The 8,642-nt window shown below is 49.5% G+C and overlaps 1 long non-coding RNA gene across 1 annotated transcript; it reads left to right on the top strand.

Moving 5' to 3' along the window:
* Positions 1 to 1,216: 1,216 nt before the first annotated feature.
* Positions 1,217 to 1,878, top strand: LOC147647579 (uncharacterized). The gene is made up of 2 exons (XR_015281501.1): positions 1,217 to 1,266; positions 1,557 to 1,878. It is a non-coding gene; the product is annotated as an uncharacterized LOC147647579 (long non-coding RNA).
* The last annotated feature ends 6,764 nt before the right edge of the window (positions 1,879 to 8,642 follow it).

Raw genomic sequence — 8,642 nt, forward strand, 5'->3', positions numbered from 1 at the left:
ATGCAGACATAATTGGGATGTCACTCATCATACTCAGCTTCATATTCACCTACAAATACATTGTGGTACCCAGCCCCATTGCCCTGCAGCTGGCTGAGGCGCTCCTGCCGCTCCTTGACCACGTAAGGCTCTGTGCCCTCAGCCACGGGCACTGAGTGCTGCCCAGACACTTTGTACTCTGTAGATTTTCAGGACTGTGCCAACCTGAGCCTGGAGCACACAATGCTAACATCATTTTTCTTTCCTTTCTTACAGGAGAATAGCCAGGTCCAGCTGCTCTCTATAGGGCTCTTCCAAGTTACAGTGGATTTTTTGGGAAGGGGAAGAAATCCTCTGGAGATAGATGCCTGTGCGCCAGAGCCTCCTGCCCCTGTTCTTCCATTGCCATGATGAGAACCAGTGTGTGGCAGAGGTGAGGATTCGTGGGCTGCTGGTGTTGCTCTGGGAGGGAGCTGGGCTGCCTCCTGCCCTGGTGCCTTGCCGGCCGCAGCCTCCTCCAGGCCTTGGCACAGGGACGTGGCTCCTGTGCCCTGGGCTGTGGGGCCAACTTTGGGTCTCTGCTGCTCTCCAGGCCTCCCTGGAAACGCTGCATTGTGCAGCCAAGTTCCTGAAGAGGAGGGATCTCCAGAAGCTGGAACAGGAGAACCTGTGGATGTTGGGTGACATCCTCGTAAGGGTGGCCTGCAAGCCCCAGCCTCAGGCTGGAGAAGCCCCCGGCCCCTGGTGCCCAGTGTGTGGGGCTGGTCGGGCCTCAGGGCTGGGCGGGCACGGGAGGCCGGGGCTGGGGCACAGCCCGCGCCAACCCTTCCCTCCTGCCGCTCTCTGCAGCTGGCACAGGACAGGAGCCGAGCGGCCGAGCACCTGCGCCGGGCCCTGCCATACCTGCAGAGCCCGCAGGAGTCCCTGCGAGCGGCGGCCATCAGGTTCATGGGTGAGCCAGGAGCCCGGGCTCCCTCCCCGCCCCGCCGCAGCTCGGGCCCAGCCGCGGCTGCTGCCCCGGCAGCGGCATCCGGGCCCGGCGTCCTGGAGCCCCGGCTGCCCTCGGGGCTGCTGCCGGCCTCTGGCAGCCGTGCCCTTGGGCTGAGTCAGGATGCGGCAAGGGCCCGGGCTGAGCCCTGCCGGGGGCGGGAGGGCGTGTGGCCCCAGGGCTGGCAGCGCCGCTGGCAGGGAGCTGTGCCGCTGGGGCCCTGACAGGCTCTGTGTTCCCAGAGATGGCCGGGTGGCTCCTGAGGGGGCAGCAGGCAGAGCTGCAGCTCATCTCCGAAGGTGAGTGAGGGCAGCGGGCTGACAGTGGCGGCTGGCGGGGGAAGCTGCAAGCCCTGGCCCGGCTGCGGGAGGCTCTGCTCCCTGTGTGGATGAGGGGCGGCGTGGGCAGAGCACACCGAGATTTCAGGGGTACGTGGGGCATTCGTGGCCAGCAGCTTCGGGCTGATCCCTTTGGTCCCTGCTCCCACCTGGCCGTGGCAAGAGCCGGCTGGCATGGCCCTGGCAGGGGGCTCTCGTTGGGTCACCGCAGGTCTGGGATCTGACCGTGGCTCTGTTGCTCTCTCTTCCAGCCCTTGAAGCCATGGCAGGTGACATCAGCCTTGAGGAGGGAAGCCTGGCCAGTGAAACCCTGGACCTTCTCAGGGCAGGAGACCGTGCCCCAGTGTCCGTGTTCGTGAGGCTGAGAGATCAGCTCCACAGGGCATGGAGGTCACGGCCTCGTCCATGGGGCTCTGCCTGGCTGTGCTGCTGGAGCTCCACTGAGACGTGATCTGGGAGGCTCTGTCTACTGTGGCCGCCTGAACCAGCAGGCATTTTCCATTTATTTCCAGTCTGTCTATTTCGTGTTTTCAGTTTTCTGTAGTGTTTAAATATAGGATGTGTTCTAAGAAACAGACTGCAAGACTGTTCTTTTGTTGCCCAGAGTCTGCAGGCCATAGGGGAAGAGGGGGAAAAGGGTGCTTGTGCTCAGCAAGCTGCCGAGGTGTGCAGTGGTGCAGGGAAAATGGCCAGAAGCCCCTTGGCCTTTGGTGGTTGTGCTGAAGGCACAAGCCCTGTCCCAGCCTGGCAGCACCATCTGTGTCCTCCTGCCCATGTGGTGCTGGCTGGATTGCTGAGGGCTCCCAGGTGCATCTTGCTCCAGCTCCATGAGCAGCCTCCAGGTTTGATTTGCCTTGTTCCTGACAGCCGGCTGCTCTGGTGCTTCCCCAGAGCTCCAAATTGGAGCAGGTTTATCTGAGGGGGGTGAGAATGCCAGGATGTGCCAGGACCAGAGCCCTTGGTATTTCAAGGAAGAATCCATCAATCCACTTTTCCAGGAGGTTCCAACCCTCTGAATCACACCTGGTATAGAAATCAGCAGAATCGCTGGAGTTCTTAAGACCGGAATGCTGGGAATAAAATCTGGTCTTTAATGAACCCCATTTCCTGATGGGAAATAATCCAGGATTTCAGTTCCTGGAACTGGAAAAAGAAGGAAATGTTTATTTGGGAGGTGCCATAGGTGCTCCTGGACGGGGGATTTCCCTAATCCATCCTTCCCTGATTGAGGAATGGAAGTTTGTGGGATGAGCCAGGATTAACAGACCCCTCCCTCAGGTGTGTGATCCAAGATTTTTCTGCTTTTTCCCAGGTTAGCCATGTGCAGCATTCCAGAGGGATGGGGCTATCATGTTTGTAATCCATGATTTTCCCATTTTTTCCCCAGTTGTTCCCAGTCCAGGTGAGCTGTGTGCAGCCTTCCAAAGGGATTGTTTCAAACCAGGAAGGATTTTATTTCCCATGGGAATAAACCTGGGCTCCAAAACACTCCCAGAATGGCAAAATCCTGATTTTAGCAGCTTTTTCCAGCGCCACATTGCAGGAATTCATGGATCTGCTGGATAGTGGATGCTCATCCCAAATATTCTGCCTGTTTGTCTAGGAACACTCCGGTGATGGTGCTGATACAAGTTGTGCTGATTCAGTCTGCTGAGATTTTTGGGGAATTTTTTTTTTGTGATTTCAGGGGTCTGGGAGGGGCGGGGGGGGGGCAGTACACAATCTGGATCTGGAAAAATACCGGATAATGCTGGGAATGAGGAAATGTCAGTGGAAACAAGCACAAAGGAACTGGGAAAAAAGAATTTTCAAGAAGCGAAAAAAAGGATAACATTCCAACCAAATGCACTGGATGCGTATGGATGCTGAAAGCAGGCAGGGAGCACAGAGCCTGTGTGAAACTGAGTCACACAGGCTTCTGTCTCTGGCCTGGGAAAGCATAAGAAGGAATCCCAACAGTCCTTGTTAAAGGACACCAATTGGCAGGTGTTGTTTAGTCGAGGGCTGGTGTTCCACTTAACCAATGATGGTGATGTGTACCTTTAATGAGCAATGGGAGTTTTACCTCTCAGACCTTCTCGAACATGTGTATAAAAGAAGATTAAGAATAATAAACTTTGCTCTCTTGGACAATGCAGCCAAGGGAGTCAGTGTCGTACTCCTCGCCATTCCTAATACAGTGCAAGAGAAAAGAATAACTTGGAGGTGGAATAGGAGAAATTCCAACACAACAGGTTACCAAGGCCTGGGAGGGCCCAAATTTTTCATTTTATTTGGGAAATTTTTTGGTGTTTATCAATGTTATTGGATTTTTTTTTCCAAGAAAATCCCACTTTTCCTTTCTGATGGGACTGGCAGTTGCCTCCTGTTCTTGTAGTTCTGATTTTGCCCATCCTCATTCCCAAAAGTTTTTCGAAACTTCTGTAAAATGATGAAAATGATGATGGACTGTGGCCTTTTTTCTTTCTCCTTACTTGTGATGCTATTGCAGTGAAAAGAAGAAAAAACACTGATAAAAAATGGGAAAAAAAATATAAAAAGATCAGAATTTTACCATGTATCAGTGCCTGGCTATTTGTTTTAAAGCTTTGTTTGGCTAATGTTCTTTTTGCTATAAAATAGAATTAAATGAAGCCCTGGGGAGGGTTAAGAAAAAAGAGAAAAAATGTAAATTAAAATTTTAAATTTGGCTTCTTTTTCACAGGAGCAATCCTTTTAGACTACAAATAAAAAAAAAAAAAATCCCACAAAAAGAGCAATAGAAGAAATAATCATAATCACAATTGTCCGTATTCTGAATATTTATTCTTTGTAGTTTTTTGGGGACTAAAAGTTTGCAACTTTATTTTGCTATTTAAAAGACCTTATTTTCTCATGTATTATTCTGGAGAAGAAAACTGCTTTGCTTTTTTTGCTTTTTAATTTTTATTCCTTTGAGTTGTCAGCAGTTTTCCTCGTTGAAAATTAAAAAAATAGAGGGATAAAGAGATAAGGGGAAAAAAGAAATAAAAAAGGTTAAAATAAAGTAAAAATCTCTTGAAAATATAAAAAATAAACAAAAAATTCAGTTACACTGTTTCTAGTGTGTGACAGAGTGCCTTGATTTTTCCATGGTGCTTGGTGCTTTCTGGACTTGTAGAGTTGTGTGGACACGATGTTGAGCTTGGCAGAGATTCCACAGCTGCTGGAGCCATTCCCAGTTTTCCTTCCCACCTGTAGTTTTTGATACCGTCATGTACATGACCATTTTTTCACAGTAGTTGTGCCATTTTTCATATTCCTGATGCCCGGAATGCTTTTATTCCATTGAAATTTGTTTCAGCAGCTGGAAGATTTGAAATTCCCAATGCCCAGAATGTGTTATTCCATAGAAATTAGGAAGAGGAGCTGGAGGATCTGAAATTCCCAATGCCTGGAATGCTGTTATTCTACAGTGTTGAAGTCTGGAATACAGAGTGTGTGCCCTTGTTTCTGATACTTAGTTATAAGATCCAGAAAAACACTGAATTTCATATAACATGAAATTCATGAGCATGTTTTCATGGTGGTACATGAAAACAAATGTTAAATTTAGATGGAAAAAGCTAAAAGTGTAAGTGTGTAGATTAGAAAGTTCTTTTAAATCACTGGGTGAAAAAGTAAGTTTAGAGAACAAGAGACAAGATGGAGAATTTAGGGTGTTGTCTCTTGTCCCTTCTTCTTTCTTCTTCATCTTCTTCTCCTAGAGGTTTTTGGGTAGTAGTAAGTGATTGGACAGAGAATGCCGCAGTGCATCACAGAGGTGATGGGTCATTGGGTCATTAAGAAAAATAATATATGTGTCTACAGTTAATTGGGTAAAAATAGGTATAAAGATAAAAGAACTGCGTATTTCGGGGTCATTTTGTGCATCAGACACAAAGTGTGCCACAAGGCCTTGTTTGTACCATCAGAAGAAAGAAATGTACCATATTGCAAAGATTAACCTTGTGTAGCCAGCCTGGAGAGACCTGTTAAGTTTTCTGATGACCTTTTAATAAACACAAGAAACAAGATTCTAACGAGCTTGGGAGTTTTCTTCAAATCATAAGAACTGAGATAAGCAGGGCTCCCCATGAGGGAGGATCCCAAAAGAATTCAGTCCAAAGGAGGCTGAGAAATCCAAGAATAAAAAGAAAAATACAAAAGAGATGCAGCAGAAACAGAAACAGAAAAAGGGTTTTTTATAGAAAAGTTGCACACAGGAATTTGGGAGGAGAGCTGGAGGACTCCAAATTGCCAATGCTTGGAATGGTGCTATTCCATGAGAATTTTGTGGAAATTTGGGAGGGGAAATAGAGGATTTGAAATTCCTGATGTCTAGAATGCCATCATTCCAAGAGAATGTAGGTGCAGAACTGGAGGATTGCAAATGGCCAGTACTTGGAATGCTGTTATTCCATAGGAATTGGGTGGGAATTTGGAAACGGAACTGGAAGATTCAAATTTCCTGATGCTCGGATTGCCGTTATTCTATGGGAATTTGGGAGGGGGGATGGAAGATTTGAAATTCCTGAAGCTTGGAATGCTGTTAATCCATAGGAATTTGGGAGTGGAAATGGAGGATTCCAAATTCCCAATGTGTGTAATGCTGTTATTCCATGGGAATTTCAGGAGGGAAGCTGGAGAATTCTTAATTCCTGACACCCAGAATGCCATTATTCCATGGGAATTTGAGCGGGGAGGTGGAGGAGTCAAAAATCTTGATACCTGGAATGCCATTATTTCATAGGAATATGGGAAGGGAACAGGAAGATTTCTAATTCATGATGCCTGGAATGCTGTTATTCCATGGGAATTTGGTGGGAATCTAACAGTGCATATAAAGGATTCCAAATTCTCAATTTCCAGAATTCTGTAATTCTATCTTTTTGGTGGGAATTGGGAAGGAGGGCTGGAAATTTTTTAAATTCTTGATACCCAGAATGCCATTATTCCACAGGAATCTGTGAGGGGAGATGGAGGATTCCAAATTCTCAATGCCTGGAATGCCGTTATTCCATGGTTTCCATGTGCTGCCCAGCAAATCCAACCCCCGAGCTTCAAATCCAACTTTTGACTTTCAAATCAAACATTTGACCACATAAACCATCTTGGAATTCAAGTCCAACCTCGACCATCAAATTTAACCTTAAAACACCTGGGATGGGATGGGATGGGATGGGATGGGATGGGATGGGATGGGATGGGATGGGATTGATAGGACCAAGCTGCTTTTTTTTTTTTCCCAGAATGCAAGAAAGACAGTCAGAAAAGCAGAAGGAAACATAACAGTATCTCTGTGCAACTGAATTTTCCTGGGAAACTCAGAAACAGATGCTACTGGTTCTGGTGCTACTGCCAATCCCTTCCATGGAAAAAAATCATTCCAGGAAGGAGCAACATCATCTGACAGATGCCCAGAGTTGCCAGCAGTTGCTCCAGGAGCTCCTGCCATCAGCCCCTGCAGGAAGGAGCCCAGCCCCCAATGCACTTGGGCTTTGGCTGCCCTCTGGCACAGAAGCCCCTCAGGGGCACAGGTGTCTGGGGCAGAAGAAGGGCACCAGCAGTGCCAGGGCTCGGGGGGTGGCAGGTCTGCTTCAGTGGGGACTCTGCCACACCTGCTGATTTCAGTGCTCGCTGGGCCCCAGGGCTCAGAGCAGCATTCGTGCCCTGGCCCACACATTCCATGTCTGTGTCACAGCCTGTGTGGGTTTAGGATGGTCACCAGACAGGACGTGTCCCAAGGAGGCCGTGCCAGCTCTGTGCAAGGCCCCGTGCCCTTCCTGCTGCGGCTGTGTCGGCAGCCCTGGGGCTCCTTCTGCTGCCCTGAGCCCGCAGAGCAGGGCAGTGTTTGCTGATGGTTTGAGGCATTCCTAAATATCCTGTTGGGCTCATTCAATGTGTTCATTCCTTGTTTTCTCACAAACCAGAATTTCTCATTCCCAAACCTTGTCCAGATGGAGGAGGAGGCTTCGAGGAAGAGGAAGATGCCTCAGGACACCCGGGCAGGTGAGGAGGAAGTCACTGCCCTTTCCCCCCTCTCTCCTGCTCCATCTCCCAGCCCAGCATGGCCCCCGGCTGCAGGACAACCCCGCTGCTGACGCCGTCCTGCCGGGGATGCACTGGGGGGATCTCCTTCCCCTTCCCTCTGGCATGGAGGCAAATCCTATCCTCTCCTTGTCCTTCCTCCCCCAGTCAAGGAGCTGAGGATGGAGACCAGAGAGGACAAATCCCCACAGCAGAACCTCATAGACGAGGCTGTTTTGAGTGGCTCCAGAGTGCAAGAAAAAGCCCTGGAGATCCTGCAAGAGGAGGGGCTCCAAACCCCTTTTCCTCTGAGGAGGAAAGACCCACCCTCTGACAGGATGGCAGCCAGAGATCCAGCCAGGGCTCGGAGCTGGTGGTCCATGAGCAGCTTCAGGATGGGGAGAAGCCCTACGAGTGCTTGGAATGTGGGAAGAGCTTCAGCCACAGCAAGAGCCTGATTTGCCACCAGATGATCCACACTGGGGAATGGCCCTATGAGTGTAGGGAATATGGGAAGGGCTTCAGCTGCAAATCCAATCTCATCATCCACCAACGCATCCACACTGGGGAGAGGCCCTACGAGTGTCCCCAGTGTGGGAAGAGGTTCCAAAGTGGCTCAGATCTCCTCCAGCACCAATGGATTCACACAGAGGAGGGGCCCTTCCGCTGCCCCGACTGAGGGAAGGACTTCAAGGACAAATCCACCCTCATCACCCACCGGCACATCCACACTGGGGAGAGGCCCTACAAGTGTGGGGAATGTGGGAACAGCTTCAGCTGGAGGTCCCAAATGACCATTCACCAGATGATCCACACAGGGTAGAGGCCCTACGTGTGTCCTGAGCGTGGGAAGAGCTTCTCAGACAGCTCTCACTTGACCAAACCCCAATGGAGGCACCACTAAGGGAAGGCCTGCAAATGCCCCAACTGCAGGAACAGCTTTGTGCACTGCTCCAGCTTCATCCCCCCTTGAAGGACCCATGTTGGCAAGACACCTGGTGATCCATGTTCCCTGTGATCCACACCTGTACCTCTTCCTGCCCATGGCAATATCATGATTTTGCATTGTGGAATGTGAGGGTCTGACCATGGCCCTGTCATTAGATTCAATCCCATCTCAGATCATTGCCAGGGGCAGGAAAAGGAATCGCTCTCTCTCTTCCAGGCATGAGAAAATACGTGGCCAGTAAGAGCCAGTTGCTGGTGTTGTAGTTTTCTTCATAAATAGTTTGTCTTATCCCTCCTGTTACCAAAATTGTTTCTGTTCCTGTTTGTTCCTTATCTCATTGCTGTTCCCAGCAAATTGTTCT

Source organism: Cyanistes caeruleus, chromosome 36 (genome assembly GCF_971803275.1).
Source record: "Cyanistes caeruleus chromosome 36, bCyaCae1.hap1.1, whole genome shotgun sequence".
In the NCBI taxonomy this organism is placed as follows: Eukaryota; Metazoa; Chordata; class Aves; order Passeriformes; family Paridae; genus Cyanistes; species Cyanistes caeruleus.